A 12,346-nucleotide genomic window follows, 5' to 3' on the forward strand; every position below is an offset into this window, starting at 1 on the left:
TTAAGTTTTATTTTATTAAAATAATGTAATAAAGGTCAGCCTTTTCTGGGATAGTCTAGTACATGTTGCTGTGTTTATATTAAGTTAATACATAATAAAAATTGGTGGAGTGAATATTAGTATAGAAGATTTCTAGTTATCCAGTTTGAATAAACAGATAATTGAAAATGTTCATTTTAACCAACCTGCTTTGTCAGCAGTCATTTATCAGAGCTATTAATAAGGAGTGTTATGAATAGATCATTTGCTGTCTTTCTGCCCTTATCTACCTTTTATTCAATTTAGTACTGTAAGAAATTAAATAGTCAGGATAGAGAGCATAAGGTCAAGAAACATGCCCTATCTAGAATCAAGATGAAATCCACTGATTAAAGATTACTGATCAATTGAGTATTCCAGGCCTGGGCCCCACCTTTGTCTCATAAAATAACTGTCCATGAGGAGTAACTTTCTGAAACAATATCTTGCATACTTTGTTTTTATGCCAGTCATCCTGAGTAGCCCTGGACAAATGGGGAACCCCTCATCTCCCACAGTCTGTATATGGCTCTGTAAATCCTCTTTTCTGTCCCTGCCTTCTGCTTATCTTTTACCACCTCTTAAAACCCTATCACTATACCCTCTGCAAGTCACAGTCCATCATCAGCAAACCCAGCTGTTTCTTCCAGCTGTTCTTTGTAGGCATCCCTTAACTTCTTGGTTTCAAGAGAACCTGTATTTTCCTTGAGAACACCATCTTCTGTGAGGTCCTGTCAAGTGATGGCTGTTTTTCTCCCACAGCCCTCATACCACGCTGCCTGTAGTAGTTGTTCTTCCTCTTTCTGACTGCTTCCTGCCCTCCCTCATTTTCCCTAAAAAGTCCAAATCCTGCATCTCCTCTTATAGTCATCTTCCAACCCCCAGTCATTCCTTTTCATTTTTTGTTGATTTGAGCTCCTGGCTCATTATCATTAGCTTCAACACTACTTTGGCCTTATTTTGTGATGATTCCAAAATCTGCAGAGACGCTTCTTCCAACACACTGGGTCTGAGGTCCTTGACCTCTCTCCTCCAAGAATCTTTTCCTCTACCCCACCTCATCGCTACAACTTCTTCATATTCTCAATTTCACGCATTTTACACTCTCCTCATCACCTTCTGCTTTCTAGCTCGTCCCTTATTCCAACAATCCTTCAGTCCTTTTGAGACCCATGGTCCACTGATGCTATAACCTTTTCTGACCCTTAGACCTCTGATATCCTCTCTTCCCTCTTCACCCAGCCTGAATTCCATGGTCAGCCATTCTGATCAATCCCTTGCATACTATTTCCTTGCCCTTCTCATGCATTATCATGCTTACTTGGCAACGCGATAGCTCAGTCAAATCCTGCCCCTCTTCTGTCTTGCCCTGCTTCCATGCAGCATAATGTGTCTGCAGAAGATCCATCATGCTGACGGTCTTTAAACTAATGGCTGCAAACCTCATGTGAGCCCCTAATGCTGCGTGGCAATCACAAAGCATTTTCCTAGCTTAATTATTGTCCAGGTCTCCTGAACTAATGCTTCTCAATCTATGTGCGGTGAAGGACCAGTGTTTTTTCCACCCGACTGTGAACAAAATACAATAAAATGAATAGTTAAGAAAATTGAAATTTTAAAAAGATGTAAATACACAAGTCCCAATTTTTAATTAGATTTAACCAAAATGAAATTATAATTCAACAAATATACACAGAATAACCATAACACAGGAAAAGAAGAAATAAAATCATGAAAATTGTACATGTTCATGGAAAGTGAGCTGTACAGTGAAACCCATTGATCACATGAGGCACACTTCTCAATTTCTGCACTGTTAAATTATTTATTGCAGACCAGTAACAGTTTACACAAGACCTTGGGCCACAGTTTGAGTAGCACAATCCAAAATGATTTCTAAAATGACTTTTTCTCAGGGCCTCTGGATGGCTCGGTCAGTTAAGTGTCTGCCTTCCGCTCAAGTCATGATCTTGGGGTCTTGGGATTAGGCTCTCTGCTCAGCGGGGGGTCTGTCTCTCTCTTTCCTTCTGTGCATGCGCTCTCTCTCTCACTCTCAAATAAATAAATAAAATCTTTTTTTTTTTTTTTAAGATTTTATTTATTTATTTGACAGAGAGAGACAGCTAGAGAGGGAACACAAGCAGGGGGAGTGGGAGAGGGAGAAGCAGGCTTCCCGCTGAGCAGGGAGCCCGATGTGGGGCTCGATCCTAGGACCCTGGGATCATGACCTGAGCCGAAGGCAGACGCTTAACGACTGAGGCACCCAGGCACCCCCAATAAATAAAATCTTTTCAAAAAAATTATAAAATGACTTTTTTTTTCCACATCTCCTCTATTCTAATCCTTTCTCTATTACCCTCTTATAGCTGGTTACTTTGCTGCGTATTTCGCTGAGAAAATTCAAGCACCCAGAAGAGAACTTCTCCATACTTCATTACCATATGCCATGTCTGCCCATCCACCAGCAAGCATTTCCCTATATCCTGATTTGTCTCTTTTAACTATGGTTGACCTGTCTACAATCCAGTGGTCAGCCCCTCCACGTGTGTGCATTCCGTTACTTCTCGCCTATTCAAGGATGGATCACTAGCAATTCTCCCCTGCTTCTTTTATGTCTTTAATTTTTTGCTCTCTACTGGATCATTCCCCATCAGCATACTATTATTTTTCCCATCTTAAATGAAGAAATAAGCCTGGATTAATCTCACTCCTCTTTCTCTGCTTCCCTTAACAGTAAAAATTCTTAAAAACTTTTAAACCCATTGTCTCTAATTCCTCTTCTCTCATTCTCTCTTAAACCTGCTCCATCAGATTCTTACACCATTTATACTCTTGTTAAGCTCACTGGTGACCTCCACCTCGCTAAATCCAGGGGTCAGTTCTCCATTCTCATCCTACTTCATCTGTCAGTGGCATTTAATACAGTTGATTACTCCTTCCTTCTAGAACCACTTTCTTCTCTTGGCTTCTGTGACCTCCTGCACTCTTAGTTTTCCTCCTGCCTCTCTGGAGTCATCCTTCCTCCTGAGTCATCTTTGCAGATTTCTCTTCTCTTTAAATCTTAACAGGGGAGTGCTGCAGAATTCAGTCCTTGGGCCTCACTTCTTTAGAATCTCATCCAGTCTTAAGACTTTCAGTACCCTCTAGTGCTGTGATTCCTAGTTTTACATCTCAGGCCTATACTTCTCTCTTCTCTAGACCCATATATCCATCTCCCATCACACCCCTACTTGGAGAAATAGTCATCTCTAACATGCCTCACACTAGACCCCTAATTTTCCCTCCCAAACCTGCCAGAGGCCATCTCTATCTCCATTAATGGTAACTCCATTCTTGTAAGTTTTCAAGGCCAGAAACTTTCCCAACTCACTCTGTCCCAGCCATTCTGGTATTGTTAGGATTCTTGAACACATCAGCATGTTCCTGCCTCAAGGCCTTAGCCTTGCCTTTTCCCTCAAATATTTGTATGACTCACATTCTCACTTCCTTCAGCTCTTTACTTACACCTGCTCACCTTCTCAATAAGGCCCACCCTGACCAACCTATTTAAAATTACTATCCCTCCTCATATCTCCCATCTAAAACCTTGATCTAATTACTTGGCTCTGATATTTTTTTCCCCCATAGCATTTACCACCTTCTGAAATGCCTTATAATTAATTTATTATGTTTATTGTATCCCTTCCCCTACAAGGGATGTAAGCTTTAGGGCAGGGATTTTGTCTTTTTTGTTCAGTGCTGTATTCCTCAGTGCTTAGAAAAGTTCCTGACACCTAAGTAAATTCTCAATAAATATTTGTCCAATAGATTTTTTAAAAGGCAAATTATAAACTTTGATTCTGAATATCCATTTCCTTAATATAAATTTGAGACTTTTCTATCTTTTCCTTTTATGTTATAAGTCTTCCCAGAACATGAGGCTTAATTCCATATTTTTTCTAAAACTAGGTAATAAAAAAGGAGAAAAATAATCCATAAGGTGCTTTTCCATTGTTGAATATTTGATTCATTTTTATTTATTTATTGAGCATCTATTTTGTGTGCAGTATTGTGGTTGCAAAGATGTAGTCTATTTGGGGACACGTTGAGGTAAATTAAAAGCTATAATCATTTGGAACTCAACAGGTGATAGCTGTACAACATTGTGAATGTACTAAATGTCTCTGAATTATTCATTTTAAAATGGTTAATTTTAGGTTAAGTGAATTTCACCTCAATAAATTATTTCAAAAATTATAACCATAAGGGAAGGATTAACTGACATATTGCCTGGGTGGGTTGTGATGTGAAATGAAGAACGCCAAGAAAGATTTTACAGAGAAATTTTTGATTGAACCATGTCTTTAGGGACAAATAGAAGCTCAGCTGGAGGAAAAATAGGGAAGGATAGTCCAAGTATGTGTAAGGATACAAAGTCAAGAAACATATCTCTTTGGCAAACTGCAAAATGTTCAGAATTTTTGGAATAAAGTTTGCAAGAGGAAAAAAAAATAGCTGATAGCTGGCAAGAACAAAATAATAAAGTGCCTTGAAGGCCATGCTAAAGAATTTGGATGTTATCCTGGAAATGATTTAGACCATGGAAAGGTATTTAACAGGGCAATAACATCATCAGATTTGCTTCTTAGAAAAGTAACTCTGTTGATCATGTGGAAAATTGAGTGAAGGGATTGGAAGGAACTACATGAGTACATGAGTAAGATTATTGCAGTAGACCTGGTAAGGGATGATGAAGGGATGATGAAGGTACAGAGCAGATACAGAGACAGTTTAATGCCCTGAGACAGGTGTGTTCTGCCATTAAGTTGGAAAAACTGGATTAAATCTCTGATAAAATGTAAAGCCATTGCTGTGCCTGCTACTTAAATGATAAACTTAATATATTGTTAATTTCATTACAGGAAAGGATTAGAAAGCCACTTTTTTGGTGGAAGGATCAGAGTATGCTGTCATGCTTCTACCTTTCACCCACATTATCATGAAGAGTATAACACTTACCTTTGGAATTATGCATTGAAAATTTAGAATTCATTGAAACAAGGAGTTTAAGGGATTTCCTGCTAAAATTACCTAAAAAGGCTGTTTTAAACCTTAATCAACTAATCACCAGGGTGTTTATTGCTGTGTTCAGAAGATAATTAAGAGATTCTATAAGGATTTAAACTGAAGCCTTAGCCAGGCACTGCTGGAATGTGGGAGGATTATATTAGTCTAGTATCACTCATGTATTCAGTGTGTGGGATCTTTTAGCGCTCTCTCCTAACTCTGCATGTTTCCTGTCAGAAATGGGAACAAGTCTGCTTGGGGGATATACATGGGAAGAGTGTTAAATACACCACTTACCAATTTGAGAATATAACAGAAGGGTAGGTCTGGGCAGAACGCTGAAAGAGAAGTCTGCCAGGAGTATCACCTTGAGAAATGACTCATTGGTTCAGTAAATTGCTTCATGCAGATTGTGCCAAATAGACATTGCTTATGTGTTATGAAATACACTTCCCTGCCCGGATGCCAGCAAAGGCCCCAGCTGGCTTGGCACCAGCCCAGTTCAAAGAGGGTGTAGCAGGCCATTTGAATTCCATTTTGCTTGCAAGAGATAGGACCAAGTAAACGAGAGATTAAGGAGTGGAGGGAAATGGCAGAGAGGACAATCATGAACCCCTTCAGGGTACAGCCAGCATAAAAATACAAAAGAAAGCTGAATTTGTGAGTTTCTTTTTTTTGGCAATAATAAACCATTAGGAAGGATAAACCTGGCTCCATTTTTCTCCATCCAGATTCTACTTTCTGTAGTGGGAATTTTGAAAGCTGGATGGTAGCGTATAGGCAGCAAGGTAGTAATAATGCAATTAAAAAACATCTTAGAATATTTTTATTGCTTTTGGAAAGCAATACTTACACTCAGATATATTGATGAAAACAGCATTTAGGCTTTGTGCAAACAGCCAAAAATCAACTATTATTTATCCTGGGGTAAACTACCCATGGCATATTTCCTTCAGAACCACTTTCAGATTATTCAGCAGATACATAATGTGCCCCTGTATTGTGCATTCACTAGTTAGAGGAGTTACAAAGGATAAAACACAGTTCCTTCCCCTCTCTATCCCCCATACCAAACTTTGTTGGGGAAATAAGACAGATTTTAAATGACATTTGATAAATAGCACAAGTAAACTTGGTAGAATAAAAGAAATAAATTCATTTATTCTAAAGGACTGTAGTCTGTGTCATTAAGATGCTATTGGCAATGGGACATTACCAAGGGAAGCTTAAAAAAGGAAGCGATTTGATCAAAGCTATGTGTTATGAATATTAATCTGTAGAATGTCTTGGAAAAGGGAGAGATAGGAAGGAGACAGACCAAGGAAGAGACAACCATTCCTCTGATCTAAAAACTGGAATAGTTTCCCAGTGCTTCCTGAATTATGTATGACCTGGTATTAAAACCCTCCCAATGCAATCATAATATATTTTGGTGTTCTGTAGTCTACCACACTTCTAGAGGCTCTTAATAAATTGGCCTACCCCCTGTTCCAAAACAAAGCAAATGTCATATGTTTACAACTTCTTGGCTGATGTTATGTTTTTTCCTTTGCCTAACATGGCCCCCATCTCTAGCTATCAAATTTTCCTTCATTCATTTGTGGATTGGAGCTATTTTAAGGTTTGGGGATTGACTTTTAAGGTACAAGCTATTGACTTGGAAGCTATTGACAAGGAATTAGTTGTACAAATGAGTAATTATAATTCAGTGTAATAAGTGACAGAGAAAGATCTATTATTGGAGGAACCTCAAGGAGGTGTACCTTAACCTTCCCTTAGGGGATTAGTGGAAGGGGAAGATTTCTGGAAGAGGTGATGCCTGTCCTAAGCGTTAAGATGAATAGGAGTTTGCTTGGCAGGTATAGATAAGAAAGTGAGGGAAGATATTTCAGGCCGAGAGAACCAACTAAGCAAAGCACTGAACTACAAAATAGGGAATATATTAGGGAAATGCAAGCAATTTGGTATTCCTAGAATGTAAAATCTGAATGAAGCTGGACACTGAGTGGCCAGATTGTGGAAAACCTGGTATACTGTATTAGGGAGTTTGCACTTACTCTATAAGATAATAGTTTCAAAACACTCTTTTAGCAGAACCTTTGCTTTGTGGAGAAGCTTATGCAGAAGCCCTATATAGCAGATAAACACAGAATTATGCTCTGGTGGAAGCAGAGAGATACCTCCCTATCGTCACATACTTCCACACACAAACATACTGTCACGCCTTGGAAAACCACTGCTAGAGGTGAAGGAGAACAATTGAAGGGCTTTAAGGCTCACAGCGATACGATCAAATTCGCATTTTGGAAATATTCTGATGACAGTGTAGAGGATAGATCTAAGGGGCAGAACATCACCAATGAAGAAACCATATTAGTGGTTTGGATAAGAGATAATAAGAGGTTTTGGCACTAGCCGTGATGGACTAACTGGTACAAGACTAGCCCTCCCATTGAAAAAAAACACCATAAAACTAGAGATTATATATATTTATATATAATGTTTTCAGGCATTGGACAATACACAGCCAAAGACAGTGATCATCTCCATTGCCTTGACTGTCTGCTGTGTACCATTTCCCAACTGTGCTCTTCTACCTGAAGTCCAAGCATAGTGCGGTAGTCCCACTGAACTGAGGAGGCAGAGAGCAGAATTCTACAGGGGAACATGCTAGAATCTGCTGGAAAGGATACTGGCAAGTCTTTGGCCAAGGGCTGGACTACACATGCTCAGGGCAAGACTACCTAGGTTTTCCAGAGAGCGACTGAAGTGTTGAGAACAAAATAGAGATACCAGTGTTGTACTGAACAATGACAGAGACCTGCTCTGCCAGTGAGAAACTTCTTTAAAGCCTTACCCCAGGCATCCAGCTGAGAGACCAGAAAGATCCTGCCTGAGAAATGCAGAAGTTGAGATTTAGTAAAGCCAAGTGATTTTATTTATGTCGCCACATTTATACCTCCACACCACATAGTACTGGTGGTCAAGGATTAATAAACGAATAATTATAGCTGGAGGTACTGAGAATAGATCAGTGGTTCTCAGCTTTGCTTGCACATTAGAGTGACCTGGGAGGTTTTAAACATTTCAATACCCAGGCTACACTCCAGCCCCTGAACTCAGAATGTCTAGGAGTGGTCTAGGCGTCAGTGTTTTTTAAAGCTCCCTTAGGTGATTATAATTTGCAGCCAAGGTTGAGAACCTCTATTAGGGATGACACTTTGAGAAGCTTAGCCAGGATAGGAAGGAAAGAAACACCACCCTAGGGCAGCGATTCTCAGCCCTAGTAAGCATATGAATCAGTTGTAGGCATGTTAAAACTTGGGTTTCTGGGCTGCACCCCCAGAATTTCTGATTCGGTAGGTTGGGGGTAGGGCCTGAGGATGTGTATTTCTTTCTTTCTTTTTTTTTTTTTTTTTTTTGAGATTTTATTTATTTATTTGACAGAGAGACACAGCGAGAGAGGGAACACAAGCAGGGGGAGTGGGAGAGGGAGAAGCAGATTCCCCGCTTAGCAGGGAGCCTGATGCGGGGCTCGCTTGATCCCAGGACCGCCGGATCATGACCTGAGCCGAAGGCAGACGCTCAACGACTGAGCCACCCAGGTGCCCCGAGGATGTGTATTTCTTTTTCTTTTTTTTTAAAGATTTTATTTATTTGAGAGAGAGAGAATGAGAGAGAGCACATGAGAGGGGGGAGGGTCAGAGGGAGAAGCAGACTCCCTGCTCGGTGCGGGACTCGATCCAGGGACTCCAGGATCATGACCTGAGCCGAAGGCAGTCGCTTAACGAACTGAGCCACCCAGGCGCCCAGGATGTGTATTTCTAACAAGTTCCCCAGGTGATGCTGATGCTGGGGCCTGGACACCCGCTTGCTTTGAGATCCACTACTTAAGGAGATAAGAAAGCTGAGGAAGTATTTTTTTTTTTTCTTTAAAAGGATTAAAAAGTCCTTCTAAGGATATAGTAGACCCGAACATTTTTTAAGCATTCTTTAGGAACTGCTTTCTTTTCTTTTCTTTTAAGTAGGCTCCACACCCAACATGGGGCTTGAACTCACAACCCTGAGTTGCATGCTCTACCTACCAACTGAGCCAGCCAGGTGCCCCAGCGCTGCTTTCTTTTGCTATTAGTGTGATCTTGGTTTCTTGTACTTGACTATCTGTGTAATCTGTATGTACTCAGATTGAAATCAAAATTAATTCCTATGTAATTCTAAACAAAATGAAAGGGGATTTTTGCAGACAATATAGAGGTATATGTTATATATATAATGTTTTCTAAGTAACCTGATTTATTTGTGCCATATTGCTCCTCATTGTCATTGATAGTTTGGAACTAACAAAGAGGACTAGGAGTCAGAGATTCAGTTTGACTTTGTTGAGGACTAGGAGTCAGAGATTCAGTTTGACTTTGTTATTAACATGTCTTAGATACCCGAGAAGTCATTTACACCTTACTATGTTCTTTCCTTATCTAAAATAGAATGAATTAAGGGGTGCCTGGGGGGCTCAGTCGGTTAAGCGTCCGACTCTTGTTTCGGCTCAGGTCATGATCTCGCGGTCTTGGGATCCATTCCTGCGTTGGACTCCGTCTCAGCGTGGAGTCTGCTTCAGATTTTCTCTCTCTCTCCCTCCGTCCCACCCCATCCACACTCTTTCTCTCTCTCTCTCTCAAATAAATAAATCCTTAAAGTTGAATGAATTAAAGCACTTGACCCATCCTCCCCACTCCCCTGAGGAAAAAGAGCATTCAGAACCACAGTATAAAGGCAAAGAGGTTAAATAAAAAAAAAGAAAAATTCCTCTCATGTTTTAAAACTGGGAAGATATGTAATATTTAAGGACTTATTCAGTATAAACAAGCAAATGTGGACTAGTAAACTAAATTAGGGCAATCAGAAAGAACAAGATTGCTTTTCTAAAATTGACTTTCTAAAACTGATTCTCTGGCTGTGTTCTAAGATTTGTGAACTCCAGCTTAGTTCATTTGAAGATATTTGGAATATGATCCCTCTGATTTTCAGAGAGTAGATCAATAGGTTTTAAAAAAATATTTTAGGTAAGAATCAATTGATAGTGTTGTAAAAGTAAAATATTCTTAAGAAATGCAGGTTTAGAATAAAAGTCAACACTGTTCTCCCTCAATATTCTGAGTCAGCAGTTAAATGCCCTAACCTTTAAGAGTGATACTTTGAATAAAACCTTTGATCATATTTTAAGAATGGGAAACAAAGAATCTACATTAAAACTTTGACAAAATAGTTTGATATATTTTATTTTTCTCTGCCTTAGATATGTTAGAGACAAAGTATATGATAATAGAAGCTATTTCTTTCTTTTTTCTGGATATGGTCAGTATAAATTTCCACAAAAAAGATCATAATGGGTCATTCCTTCCTAAAACATAAAAAATAACCACTGTCTTTTTTCTGCGTGGCTTAGGCCTTCATTATTTCAGATTATTGGCATTTTTAGAGCTATAGCAAAAATGGTTGTGTTTATTTAGGTTCATCTGTTTGTTCAAAGATTCAAACTATTTTTTTCCAAAGCTTACCCCCATCTATCCTACTTTGAAGGTGGGTAGAGAATACATTTTTGCTTTTCTTACTAGGAAGGAGTTATCTGACCTCTTGGTACTACTCTCTTAATTATTTAAGTAGAGATAATATAATTTCTATCTTGAAAGGGATGGATGATTCAGCTTACTCTTCGTAAAGTCTTAGAGAGTACTTTTGGAAGAGTTCATGTCTTTATTGATGCTATTATTTGGTCTCTTATTTTTTAGAATTTTACCTTTCCTTCATTCTGCCTTGTGGTTTCTCAACGTGCAAGCAGTAACCATAGTTACAGGAATTTTTGGTCCTATTCAGTTTTTATGAAGACATTAGGAGTTGGCCCTTCAGGTTCTCTGTAACACAGAGAGTTTCCCTTGCTATCGTCCCCGTGACCCCAGTCATAGCAGTTGGGTTACTGAGGCAAGGCAGGAGGCATATACAGTTAAGCCTTTATCTATCTCAATTTTGCTGGATTAGTTGATGTCTATCCTGTGTGTCCACTGTCATCATTTGGAGATATAAATTATTCCTCATCTGTAAAAAGGGAATGGTAATAAAAATAGCTTGCTCATAATGTCACACATGTAAATTCCTTAGCCTTGTGCAAAGTAAGAACTCAGTGCTAATCATTATTATTGAAATTTGTTGAAATTTCAGTATTGGAGCCAGAAGAATTTGGAAACTATGTTTAATTACTGACCTATTTTGCCAGACTATTTAAGATGTTACCAGTGCTATTGTTAATTCTGATAAAGGTTACTGGTAAAATATTTTTGTGAGGGGCGCCTGGGTAGCTCAGTCATTAAGTGTCTGCCTTCGGCTCAGGTCATGATCCCAGGGTCCTGGGATCGAGCCCCACGTCGGGCTCTCCCTGCTCGGTGAAGAGCCTGCTTCTCCCTCTCCCACTACCCCTGCTTGTGTTCTTTCTCTTGCTGTCTCTCTCTCTGTCAAGTAAATAAATAAAATCTTAAAAAAAAAAAAAAAACTTTGTGAAAAGTCTGTGCCTTTTACCACTAAACTAAAATGATTTGATCTTTTAGCATATTACCAAAAAAAAAAAAAAAAGAGAGAGAGAGAAAGGAACTTAGGGTCATCCCATTACTTTACAATGATAACCTGTGAGTGAGTTTTAAGATAGTTATTAGTATTAGAGATCTTTTGCACCATTCATAGTTTTTATTCCATATATACAAACAACACTTTAAATGTTCCTGAAATTATGCCCGCAAAAAATTTTTTAGGATTTTAAAAACTAATCTCACTTTTAGAAGAAAATATGCCATTTTATGTATCTATACAAGTTTCCGCTGAAATGTGTTTTATCCTCTATCTCCAAGTGCTTAATTGTAAAATTGAAGAAAATTTGGCTGATATTACTCCTTTTATCTAACAAAACCTTTTTTAAATGGAGTTTGGGAGCTAAGTCTCTCTAGTTGGCTTTGATTTCAATTTTCCTTCTTCTTTTTTTTTTTTTTCCCAAAGATTTTATTTATTTGGCAGAGAGAGACACAGCGAGAGAGGGAACACAAGCAGGGGGAGTGGGAGAGGGAGAAGCAGGCTTCCTGCCGAGCTGGGAGCCCGACGCGGGGCCCGATCCCAGGACCCTGGGATCATGACCTGAGCCGAAGGCAGACGCCTAACGACTGAGCCACCCAGGTGCCCCTCAATTTTCCTTCTTGAGCATTGGCCAGAGTTGGAGTTTGTGAACTAGTTTCTGATGCAAAAG

General features: G+C 39.2%; 1 protein-coding gene across 6 annotated transcripts in view; it reads left to right on the forward strand.

The window, feature by feature from the left end:
• RASAL2 (RAS protein activator like 2) overlaps positions 1-12,346 on the forward strand; it is a 360,239-nt gene that overhangs the window by 178,640 nt on the left and 169,253 nt on the right. The window lies entirely within an intron of this gene.

The sequence above is a fragment of the Phoca vitulina genome, unplaced genomic scaffold (assembly GCF_004348235.1).
Source record: "Phoca vitulina isolate PV1807 unplaced genomic scaffold, GSC_HSeal_1.0 scaffold73, whole genome shotgun sequence".
NCBI lineage: Eukaryota > Metazoa > Chordata > Mammalia > Carnivora > Phocidae > Phoca > Phoca vitulina.